We start from the raw sequence: 13,135 nt of genomic DNA, 5'->3' as shown, positions 1-13,135 counted from the left end.
CTTTGGTTCCGAACTAATGTACAAAATAAGTTTGTAACCATATGAAGCAAAGGCTTAGACATGTTACCTTGAATTGACCTTTTCTGGAAATTTCCAGTTTCCTTTCTTCACGATCATGGATTTTTCGATTTGACTTTGGTTGATAATCTCGTTACACCTTTCACACATTGTTTTCTGGGTGTATGGAGAGCATTCTGTAAAATTATCAGAATCTTTTGAGTCTTATTAGTAATTTTTTTCTCTATTTTATCTATTTTCTTCGGGGTTTTTAATAAAATATAATAAAAATTTAAAATTTTACCAAACTGTAACCAAAGTACAAAAATTTTAAAACTATAACATTTTCAGGAATACCTCGGATTTAAATAATTGCTCATGGGATCCTAATATAGAATTCAAATTTGGCAAAAAAATGGTTTTATTAAAAATAAAATATGGCCATATATCGTTCATTATTATTAATTTTTTTTTAAAAAAAAATATGAAGTTCTACCTATGTCAATGTTCTGTGTTTGTTTGATGATAATATTTTTGAAAAAACTCCAGGAAATCTTAAATTTTTATCCATCAGTTTCATTAGTATTTTTTTAACAATAAAAGTGAAGATGTGCTGTCTCGTTTCACATGAGTAAAAGGTTAATCTTTGAATGGGAATGCGATGTAGTGACTCATCCAATTTTATTTATTATTGATGTTATTCAGACTGTATATTATGAATTAAGTTTACAAATAAACTATATATATATATATATATATATATAAAACATAATACAGAATCGTTCTATGGATTGCCATGGATTTTAAAATTCTCCCATTTTATTATTATATATATATATATATATATGTATATATGTGTGTATATATATATGTGTATATTACTCGTTATAATGGTTTGATCGTGTTGAGTCATTAGACTCATTAGATTTGAACGTGTGCATGTGAAGATGATGTTGAGACGGGAGAGACTGATCACTGAGCAAATCCAGACCAAAGGCAGTATACTCCCGAAGACCTTGCATTCCGCTATAATTTAAAGTATAAAAAAATGACGAGAGAACTTTTATTTAGCATGGTCGGGACTTTTTTTATTTGCTAAATTTTATTGCCTATTGAGTATTTAGAACCTTATAATATCACTATGATATTTATGTGTTATTCGGATAGTTTTGGAAACTTGAAATTTTTATTTAAATGAGGTATCGATTTAACTTTTCCTTAAAATTTTATCAAACCGAGGTTTCGAATATTTTTCTGATGAATAGTGTTTTCGTGAATAGTGGAAAAAAAATTCTTGTGTTATTTATTTAAAATTAGAGTTGGGACGTTTCGATAACAGTTTAGAGGGAGTGAATGAACTATAATAAAAACTATGTTAAATAATACTAAACTTAAGTTGTGTTAGCAGCTCAAATCAATATTATAATTTGTCATAGTAAAGTGAGCTAAAAACATATTTAATTGTGGAAACAGCTCAAGTTACTACGTAAATAAGATATATGATAATGCAACAACTAAGTTTACGTTATTTGACTTAATAGCACAGATAACAATCTCAAATGCACAAGTAAGTAACAGTAAGTAAAAGAGGCAATAATTTGTTAATAGAAGTTCGGAAGCTAAGCTTCCACGTCTCCATTTATTCTGTTTTCAGAAATATTTCACTAGAAGATTTGATCATTACAGCAAATTGTACAAATTAATTTCAGCTCAGTTCAACAACCCTAATAAATTGAAACTCCTAGCACTCTTTACGTCAACTTTATCTGTTCAGAAATAGGCTTTTAACAATTACAAATGATTGTCACAATACAACAACATTCGTGTATAAAATATAAGGGATAATACAAGGTGCATAATATTTATCCTTAATCGATCTGATGAAACTTAGCGCATGTGCAAGAACAACTTAAATATGAATTGTTTAATAGATGTTACACGATTTGAATGCTTGATGAAAATTGATAAAACAATAGCAGTTGCAAGAGCGAACTTTAGTCTTTATGCATTCCTTCTTTATAGTTGTTGGTCCTTAATGTTAATAAATATATACAGTACTCACATATTCACTGGATAGTCGACAATTATACAAATACATGTGTCCTTGTCGTGTAGCCGAATATAGTACCTACCAATTCAATTTTCTTGGATACTAGCTGAAAGGGGTAACCAACAAATCTTCTCTCTTTTTTCATTGCTAACAACTTTATGACATACTCGGAGATAGTATGTTTGTCTTCATAGAATATTGATAGAATGGTCTTCGATTTGATCTGTTCTGCTCGAACAGATTAGTTCAAGTCATGCTGATGAAGAAACTCTATCAAATCGAAATAGTTAACCAGCTCGATTTGTACGTAACGTCCGAAAAACCAACCTACGTAAACCACATGCATACAAATTATTTTAATTGCTTAATTGTTTTATTTAATTGATTTTAAATGCTTGCATTATATTTATTATATGATTAAAGATATGATTACATGATTAAATGATTATATGACATAACTTCATGAAATTTTGAATGATTATCCGAATATTCAAAAATAGGCAGGCGAAAGTAGACCGGGGACGACCAAGACAAAAATAATTATTTTTCATTAAATAATTGCAAGGCTTCCTAATATGATTAAAAATGATTTAATTTTTCTAAAAATGCTGGAGTTCGAATTATTTTACGAGTCGAGCTCGATTTTTCCCGGGAAACCGGTTTTAGGCAAACAAGGAGTTTTTAAAATATCAAAAATATTATTTTTGAGAAACTAATTTTATAAAATTTTATGTTCTAATTAAATAAGAGTTATTGTGCCCAATTTAATTAAATTAAGTAGGCCAAATTACTCTTATACTTGGAAGCCCAAAACCAAATTCCATTAGCATTTAATTAAATTATAAATAAGTAAACATAGCTTTCTTTCACCCCATAATCAGCCATATATTAGCCGAAATACACACACCAGCACACACAATAATTTCGAAAATACAAAGGAAGAAAGTTAAGGATTCTTCGTCGTCCGGTCGTCCAACTTCGTACCCTCGCCAACGATCGTTTATTTGAGCGTTATAAACGCAAATGCACGTTTTCTAAACCCTTTTAAGCATCAATCAAATCATAATATGCATGTTTTAATTGTTTATGCAAGAAAAATACGTTTGTACTATTGGTTCAACGTTTTGTCAAAAACTTTCAAAGTTTCAACGATTTAGTGCTTGGTTTTGAAACATTATGATTCCCGAGAATTAAGCTGCCAATATGAATGAAATATGAATTAATTGAAGTGAAAACAAAGCTGGAAAATCGAGGGGAAGACCAAGGTGAAGAACTGAGGGTTTTCTAGGAAGCTGGCGGCTAGTGTGTCTTTTGGGGGTTCAAGGGGGTCGGCTACTGTGCATGGGATGTTGGGGCTAGGCTAGGGCTGGTTCAGGTTCAGGTTTGGTCTCGGTCTAGGGCTAGGTTGGGTCCTAGGGTGGCTAGGGTTCGAGGGAGTGGCTAGGGGCGAGTCCTCGTGAACTAGGACTCTCCCCCACGCATGCAAGGGGTGTTTCGGGAGAAAGGAAGCTTTCGGCTGGCCTGGAGGCAAGCCAGGCTGGTCCATCAGGGTCCCAGGGAGGTGGTCAAGGTTTGGATAATGGGCTAGGCAGTGTGGCTCGAGTGGGCTCGAGTAAAATGTGGGAAAAAGCAACTCGCGGGGCTGGTACTCTGCGCGCAACTTGTTCTGGTTGAAGGGCTTTGCGCGTGGGTTTAGGGATCTGGGCTGGGCTTGGTTGGGTCCAGGCATGGTCCAGGGTCGGTGAGGGTCAGTTGGGCTTTGTGGTGGCTCGGCTAGAAGAGTCCTAGTTAGCCAAGATTCCTAGGCGAGAGGGAAGGGTCACGTGCAGCTTTATGTCTTTTGTCCAGGAGAGTTGCACGAGCTAGGGTCATGTCCTAAGGGTCAGGGATGGTAAGGAGGGTTCCTAGATGGGTTTTCTATGGTTTGGCTCGGGCATGGCTCGAGTAAATTGGGAGATGGCTCGATGTGTTCGATTGGGGGTCATATTTTGAATTTAATGAAGAAAGATTGGAACCATGGGTCCACGGGGGTGGTTCATGTCTCACAAGGGTAGATTAGGTATTTAAAAGGTTATTTTTAAAAATTGGGAAGAAAATATTAAGTTTTGAATTTATTCGAGAATTAAACGCCTCACGAATAGTTAATTAAAGAATTTATCGAAAATCTCGAATTAAGATAAATAAAATTTTGAAAAATTAGATTTAACCTTAAATAATTATTTGGGATAAGCCCATGTCATTAAACGTAAGAAAAAGATAAAATCGAGAAATATTACGTCTAGGGGCAAAACAATCATTTTATACTTGAGTAATACGTATAAGCTTGGCAACATCCCGAAGGGGTCATAGAGCATTTTAAATGATATTTTATGATTTTAAATGATGATTTTGATGAAAATATGAGATTTCATGATTTATGGTAAAACTGTGCAACTTTTATTTTTAAAATGTTATTTTTGGAAAGCTATGATATTTTTTGCTTTTAAAGGAAAAATGAAAAATATTTGAGGGATGTGAATTGACTGTGACAAATGATATATGATATGTGAGGGATCCGTTTTAAGAAGGAACAATGGACTTATGATTTTGTGGGGATATCGTGAGGGATAAGGCCCCAGAGGGACCCTGTGTACGGGACAAGACCTCAGAAGGACCCCGACGATCGTATTTCCATGGTGGAGCCTAGTGCCTACCCCCATGGGCCATGTGAAGCTAAAGACTGATCAGTCGACCAAATGATAAAAGCTAGTCAATATCAAAGATCAAACTTTACCCAAAATGATGAATGATTGAAAGTTTTACGATTAAAAACATTTTACGATATACAATTTAATTATGCTGAAAATGATTAGAAATAGTTTATTTATGTTTAAAAGATATTTAAATAAAATTATGATTTTCATTGCATGTGAATGTATATGAATTATTTGCTATTTATGTTTAGAGCGTGCTGAGTTTGAGTCATTAGACTCACTAGGTTTGTATGATGCATGATTTGATGATATTATGGAAGGCGCTGACGATTGAGTGGATTGAGTGCTGCAGTACACTCCCGAGGGATCTTTTGTTTTCGCACTAGCTTGTTAGATAAAAGATTATTGTTAATGATTTATTAGATATATTTTTATGCTTTATTTTATGTTAGTTGATCTTTTTAAAGGTCGATGTATGATTTTTGGCTAATTGATGATTTAGGGATATTTTTATACACTTGAGATTCAAATTATAAATCATTATGATTTATGAAAATCTTAGTATTTTAATTATTATTTTCGAGTTTAAGATTTAAAAAAAATGTCGAGGTCGTTTCACTTGTTGTCTTATTTAGTTCAGTTTAATGATCTCTATTTGACAGGATCAATTAGGGGGATTATCGTTGAGCTACAATAGCTCGGTTATTGAAATATTGAACATCGATGAATTAAATCGAGTTTGGTTTTTAAATCAAGCGGAAGAAACTCGAAATAATCATTCGTAAAAATCGATTAAATAATTTGTAAAGCATTTAAAATATATGCAAGTTGAATGAGTACAAAATATTTTGATTGAAGCATTTTATCAAACATTTGGTATGCAATAATTTTGTATTTGAAGAATACATAAAATGCTTCAACAATGCATCCTTGAAACAATGGAAATGATAAGTAAATGCAATAAACAAATAGACACGAATTTGTTTATGAATGTTTAGAGACTTCAAATTCTCTTACGTTACCCCTTCTTCCACCTCGGGAAGGATTCACTAGAAGACTTTGATTTATACAACTCTTTGTACAAACTCATTCAGCTAGGACTTACGTTACTGCCTAACTGAACTCCTTACACTCAAGATTATAGGCAGCACCTCACAATCAGTATATTATTTAATGTTTCATATGCAAAGACTACACACACAAGTATATTTTCTTTGTGCAAGACTCACTCAACTAATCTTTGAAGTTCAACTCTCTTTGTTGGAGATCGATAAGGAGTTTAGAGGGGGGTGTGGGGTGAATAAACTCTTTCCTTTGTTGGATGATTTTGCAAAGGGTGCTAGAATCCTGTTAGAGATTGTAGCTGATCTTGTTTGAGTGTAAGTCCGATAGATCACAATAATAAATGCGAAAAAGATCCAATGGAGTACAATGAGAAATAATAAAACTGTAGGCAGTTGAACATTGGTTGTTTCTGGAAGTTCGAAGGTAAAATCTTCTACGTCTCCTCTTCTTCTGTTTCCAGAAGGTATCACTAAAAGACTTTGGATATTACAGTACAACACTTGTACACACCCACTTCAGCAGGGCTTACCCTTAGCCTACTGAAACTCTTAGTTACACAACTCAGTAAAACGAATACAAAAAAGTTCTAGAAAAGACTCTTTTCCAGTTTAGAAACTCTTCTCAATGATATAGTAAAGTGTTTAGCTTGAAGAGGTTTTCGAAACAGCAACAGCACAAAGTGATCTCAGAAGATCAGATATGGATAATAAAGCGTGTGCTGCTTTTCAGTATGTTGAGCTAGAAGATAAGTAGTTGATGAAAGCTCAAAACTCACGTTGGAATAATCGTTGCGTTGATAATGATAATAACGTTGTTTTCTATAAAGGACTGACCTATATATATATAGAAAACTTTGAATCCAACGTCTATAATCAAAAACAGCTTCTGATGCTCCTGAGTACAGTTAACTTTAATACCTAAAAAAGGTCCTGCAGAAAGCTTTAGAGTAATCAGTCTTGTTTCATACCAAAATTGGTAAGGAGCGTTAAATGTCTTTGTGCAGCATTAATTGTGCAATTAATGCTAGTACTAGGTAAAGTAACGGTAACATTTAAGATTGTAACGATCAAGTAAAAACGTTAAGTTACTTCTCTGCTTTTAAAGCTAAGTGCTGCTTTTGATTTTCTAAGCCGTTTAAGTACTTGAAGAGTACTGCTTTTGTTAATGTGATACGAGATCTTCTGCTTTTGTACTGTCTTCTGATTATAACTATCGCGACCTTACTGGTTTTGACTCTCATCACCACAATTAAATTAAGTCTAACAATTTCCCTCTTTGTGGTGATGCTGAAACCTAGAAGTTAGAAAACACAAATTGTAACAATAAGCAGATAGCAATTGATAGCCAAATAATCAATAAGAAAAAAAACAGTAAAGCAAAGTGAAAAAGAGTTTAATGAATTTAATCATCAGTGCCGAAGTCTCTGAACATTGTTTCTTCATCTTGAGGATCTTGATTCCTGTAGGAAGATTCTGCATGATGACCTCCAGATCTGCCTTATTCTAACCTGGCTTCTGCTTCCCCCTTTTTGGCATCATTTGCTAGAACTCTAGTGAGTAGATCATCAACTCGGCTAGTAAGAGTAAGAATGCCATTATTCAGCATCTCCAGAAATGGTGCTTGATTCGAAACTCGTTCATTTAGATCAAGAATAGATTGAGATTGAGACTCAATCTTGGCATCAATAGTCACAAGTTTCGAGTCCAAGGCTTCTACTTTGGTGGAGACTGATTGAATAGCCGACTAATGATCAGAGACAGTTTTAATGATGTCAGATTGAACAAGCAAGATGCTGGCGTGACTTGAGACAACATTTTGTCTAAAAAGGCTGGTTTCGACATGTAGTTTGGCCAAAGATTCTGCCGTGCGAGTGACTTCTTTTGAGATGCGGTCACGGAAGAATCTGGTGGCACTAACCTCACCAGTATGTTCAAAAGACAACTGTTTAACAATCTCTGACAGATTATCAAGATTTCTTCTCAGAATATCAATCTCGAATTCAAGATCAAACGTTGCTTCTGCTGGGGACGGTGTCCTTTCGAGCATACGTTGTCTGATCTCTGCGAGACGAGCATTGTGAGCAGGAGAATCAGCAGGAGGGATAATCAAAGCAGTAGAAGAGGCATCTTCTGGTTTAGCAGTAGCCTGTTCTGCAGAGGTTCTTCCAATATCAATAGTTAGTTCTGGAGCTGCACTCTCATCTGGTTGTGCAGCTTCAGCGGTTTCCAGTTGCTCAGTGGCTGGAATGGATTCAGATGTGATATTCAAAATAGCTTCCATTTCCGCTTGATGTTCAGCAGAGAATACCTCCAGATTTGGCAGTGATTGAGATGGAGCAGTGTCTGGTTCTGACATTGGTTGGTCTGCTGGTTGAGCTTCTGGTTGAACCACATCATCAGCCTGAACTCTTTTTGGTGTAGTAAAGGCAACAAGAACAATATATTGAATGACTTCATCAACTGAAGCCAATTCACAGACGGAAATCAAAGAGGAGGATTGAGTAGGCAACGTCATGGATGCAGGAGTACTGGAGACCTTAGCTTCTGATGGAGCTAAGGTCCTTTCCTCAACTGGCTTATTCTGAAGAAAGTCTGGAATGAAGCCTACTCGGTACTGTAAAGGCTCTCCAAAGGCCTGTTCTTGAGCAAGAAGTTTCTCATTCATCAATCGCAGTTGGTCAGTCAAAAGATGAATCACATTTTGATCCTGAGCAGCAGTGGGAATCATAGAGTCAAAATTAGACTGAAAAGTCTTTAAAATAGATTCCAGCTTTTGACATTTCAGCTGCTCGAGAATGTAGCTTCTTCTGTTCATTGCCGCAATCACATTTTCGGTCTTGGTAGAGTCAAAGACCTTCTTCTCATTTTTCACCATTTTTCGCATAAACACCTGGTGTTTTCAAATAAGTGATTGGGTGGAGAATTCTGATTTTCAGCCAAACATCAAAGAAAGTCATGTCTTCACTGGCAGATTTTTCAATCTCCTCCAAGTGAAGATCAATAGCAGTGAGAACAGATGACTTGGCGCCAAGATATTGTTGTTCTGCAACAAGTTTACCCTTACCTTTATCTGAAGAGAAGGCAAGCAGCATGGGTCTAAAGGCAGAAGACCCTGCAGTAGATTCTCTAATAACAACTCCAGACGTGGGTTTGAAAGTCGGAACAGAAGTAGAGGTGGTTGCATTAGAGATGGCTGCTGGTTTGGAGATGGGGAGAGATTCTGGTTTGGATGAGGTGGCTACTGGAAACACTTGTCTCAAAGGGACAATGTTTAAATAAGCAACACCTGCTGTTTTCTTGAGGCTGATGGTTGTGCGGATTTTCTTCTTGCTTGGGGTGGCTGGGAGTGAGGCTTTGATTGGACCAGCAGATTCCTCATAAACTGTTTTATCTGAATCAGTAGAAATAACCACTCTTTTCCTCTTGATTTTCTTTTGTGGTCCTTGAGCCTCAGTCTGAGTGTCGCCAATCTCCTTCTTCAAGCAACAAATTCAGCCACAGCTGGCTTAGGCCTTAGAGCAAGTACATTATCAGCATCGGCCATAGTAACAGATGAACCATCTTGTTCAGAAGTAAAAGGAAAACCAACATCCTTCAACATCATGCTGATCTGAACAGCAAAAACAGTACCCTTCCTCACAATCATGTCCTTCATGATTCTGAACAAAAAATGACTCCAGTCCACTTTAATATTAGAAGTGATAGCTACCATTACTTGAACCTTTTCTTTGATCAGCTTATCAAACGTACCAGCTTTGACCAGAAGTGCCTTTGCCACGATATCGGCAAGCACTTGATTTTCCATCTTCAGAAGCTTCTTGAAGCAAGAGGGAGAGAGTTCCTCTCCAGAAGCTGAGAAGGAGGTAAGGGAAGTGGACATCTCCTCCTTAGAAATATCAGAAAATCAGAGATACCTGAGCATGGGAGAAAGAAAGTCGATCCCAATAGTGCAGCATCGTTGGAGATGGATTCACCTCCCTAGGAGTAAATGATTTTCCCATCCTCGACAGTTGCTTTTGCATAGAAGTCCAGAAGGACAGTCTTGTATATGATAGCAGGTGCTTCCAGAAATCTTCTAAGATCAGATTTTTCAATGGCCTTGAACATCTTGACTAGACTGTCATCCTTGAATTTCAGAAGTGATGCGAAGTTAACTTGGTAAGCATTTAATGTATAAGCTCCAGCCATTTCTGCAAATAAAATGAATTAGATGTAGATTCTGTAGTAGAGATGAATGCTAGAGAAAGCAGTAGCTAGTATGCAATAGTCTAAGATCGTAAAAGATGAAATGAGAGGGAAGAGGCGATTAATATTCAAAAATGTACAGCTGTCAGTGAAAACATAAGGACACGTGTCAGTATGTTTGCGGTTGAGTTTTTTAAAAGTTAAAAGTTGAGTGTCGGATACGCCAAAATAATAAAAAATTGAAAGGGGCGGGCTGTCCAAGCGGTTATTAAGAAAGAAAATCAGAACATAATTTGTCGTCTTATGATTATATCTACTGGAAGTCATAAAGTTCTGAAATATATCCAGCACTTTTATAAAGACCAGTAGACACATTGATTTATCGAAAAGACAAATCTTCTTCTGCTTATGACATGGCATGGAAATATCAGTCATAAAAATTATTCCCCCTGAATAATTGTAAGTAATAAATAAATATTAAAAGCGAAGATACGAGATCTGGAGGAAAGACAGATGACTCTTGAAATTCGTGCATGAAATGAACAGTCAAGTGGCTCTATAGCTTCCCCGAGGCTTACTATAAATACCTGTACACACATAAAATAAATCATTTACACATTTATCAAATCAAAACAAATGGATGGTGCAAGCATTCTCTCGGAGTCTTTTTCAGAGACGGATTCAGCAGATAAGTTTCAGAGGCAACTTCCAGCTTTTCGTAAGATGATGTTTGAAGACATCCTTTTTCAAGAGATGAAGACTTGGAAGAAATACCTTGACCTGTAATCTGAATAATCAGTTAGATTATTCTAAATTATGTTAAAATAAGCTGTGAATAATCCCTTTCACCAACCACGATTATGCAAAGAGAGGGGATTATTCATAGTTTTAGAAGGACTAAGCTGCGGAATCATCCTTTTTACAAACCATGACCACGCGAAGAAGGGGATGATTCCAGTAGCTCCTAGTTAGATTCCTGCTGAGGGACTTCAATACTGCTGATATCAACAATTGTAATAGCTTAGATAATGTAACGCATCTAGTTTTATGAATGAAATATTTCATTTTGTCATATCTATTGTTTATCTACTGCTTTTACTTACTGCATAAGAGAAAACAGAAGACGGAAAACAGTAATTAAGATAAATCAATTAAACGAGAACATTACGAAAATAAGAGAACTTATTCTCAGGCAATGCTTTAGTAAAGATATCTGCTGATTGTTGATCAGTAGAGACATATTCTAGACGAATGTCCTTCTTCTGCACATGATCTCTAATAAAATGATGTCTGATGTCAATATTCTTCGTTCTGGAATGAAGTACTGGATTGTGCGTAATTGCTACAGCACTGGTATTGTTACAGAATATAGGTGATTCAAAAGCTTTAACTCCATAGTCTCTAAGTTGTTGCTGTATCCACAGTATTTGAGAGCAGCAAATTCCAGCAACAAGGTATTCTGCTTCTGCAGTAGACGTAGCTATGGAAGTCTGCTTTTTACTGAACCAGGAGATCAACCTATCACCAAGAAATTGAAAAAAACCACTTGTGCTTTTTCTATCCAGTTTTCAACCTTCATAGTCAGCATCTGAATATCCAATAAGATTGAAAGAAGAATCATTGCGATACCACAGGCAGACATTTTGAGTACCCTTTAAGTATTTCAGAATACGTTTAGCAACAATATAATTTGATTGCTTAGGGTTAGATTGAAATCTTGCACAAATACAAACAGCAATCATAATATCAGGTCTACTGGCAGTAAGATATAACAATGAACCAATTAGACCACGATACTGAGTTACCTCTACTGAAATTCCATTTTCATCCTTATCAAGTTTAGTAGATGAGCTCATTGGAGTGGAAGCAGCAGAGCATGTTTCAATGCCAAACTTTTTCAGTAGTTCCTTAGTAAGCCTGATTTATTAAGATTCCAGTATCAAGTTGCTTAATCTGCAGTTCTAAGAAGAATGTCAATTCTCCCATCATGCTCATTTCAAATTGTTCCTGCATTAATTTAGAAAACTTTGCACAAAATTTGGGTTTAGTTGACCCAAAGATAATGTCATCAACATAAATCTGTACTAACAAAATGTGTTTATTCTTAACTAAAGTGAACAAAGTTTTGTCTACTGTGCCGATAGTAAAATCATGATTGACAAGAAATTGTGATAGCGTTTCATACCAAGATCGAGGTGCCTGTTTTAAACCATACAGGGCTTTATGTAATTTAAACACATGATGCGGTAAGAAATGATCAATAAAACCTGGAGATTGTTCAACGTAGACCTTTTCTTGCAGTAGACCATTTAAAAAGGCAATTTTTACGTCGTTCCGATAAAATTTGAAATTTTTGAAAGCAGCAAAGGCTAAGAATATTCTGATAGCTTCAAGCCTTGCTACTGGTGCATAGGTCTCATCATAGTCTATTCTTTCTTCTTTTCTGAAACCTTGAGCCACCAGTCTTGCTTTATTTCTGACAACAGTACCTTCTTCATTTAGCTTGTTTTTAAAAACCCAACGGGTTCCAATAACAGCTTGATGAGATGGTCTAGGTACAAGAAACCAAACTTCGTTTCTTTTAAATTGATTCAACTCTTCTTGCATAGCTTCAATCCAACTGGGATCCAGAAGAGCTTCTTCAATCTTCTTTGGTTCATCCTAAGAGATAAAAGCAGCATGCATATATTCATTAATCATTTGCCTTCTGGTTCTTAATGGAGCTGTTGGATTACCAATGACCAAAGATGTAGGGTGAGATTTTCTCCAAACAAAAGGGTTTAAAGAAATTTCTCCCTGGTTTTAAGGATTCGGATCATGCTCAGCTAAAGAAGTAGCAGGTTCTGGAATGTCAACTTCTGGTTCTCGTATGTCCTGTGTCAGAACAACTGGTTCTACTAGAGGAATGTCTGGTTCTGGATTTCTTGTCATTCTTCCTGTATTCCTTTTTCTTTTGATCATCCTTCTTTGGCTTAGGGCAATCAGCAATGAAGTACCCGACTTTTCCACAGTTGAAACACGCCATGTCACGAGGTGGTGAATCCTTCTTAAAGTTTCGGTTTGGACCCTGGTAAGCTCGATGATTCTTCTTCATGAATCTGGAAAATTTCTTGACAAATAAAGACATTGCATCGTTGCTGATTTGT

Source organism: Primulina tabacum, chromosome 11 (assembly GCF_025594145.1).
Source record: "Primulina tabacum isolate GXHZ01 chromosome 11, ASM2559414v2, whole genome shotgun sequence".
Taxonomy (NCBI): domain Eukaryota; kingdom Viridiplantae; phylum Streptophyta; class Magnoliopsida; order Lamiales; family Gesneriaceae; genus Primulina; species Primulina tabacum.
This window is presented reverse-complemented; position numbering follows the sequence as displayed.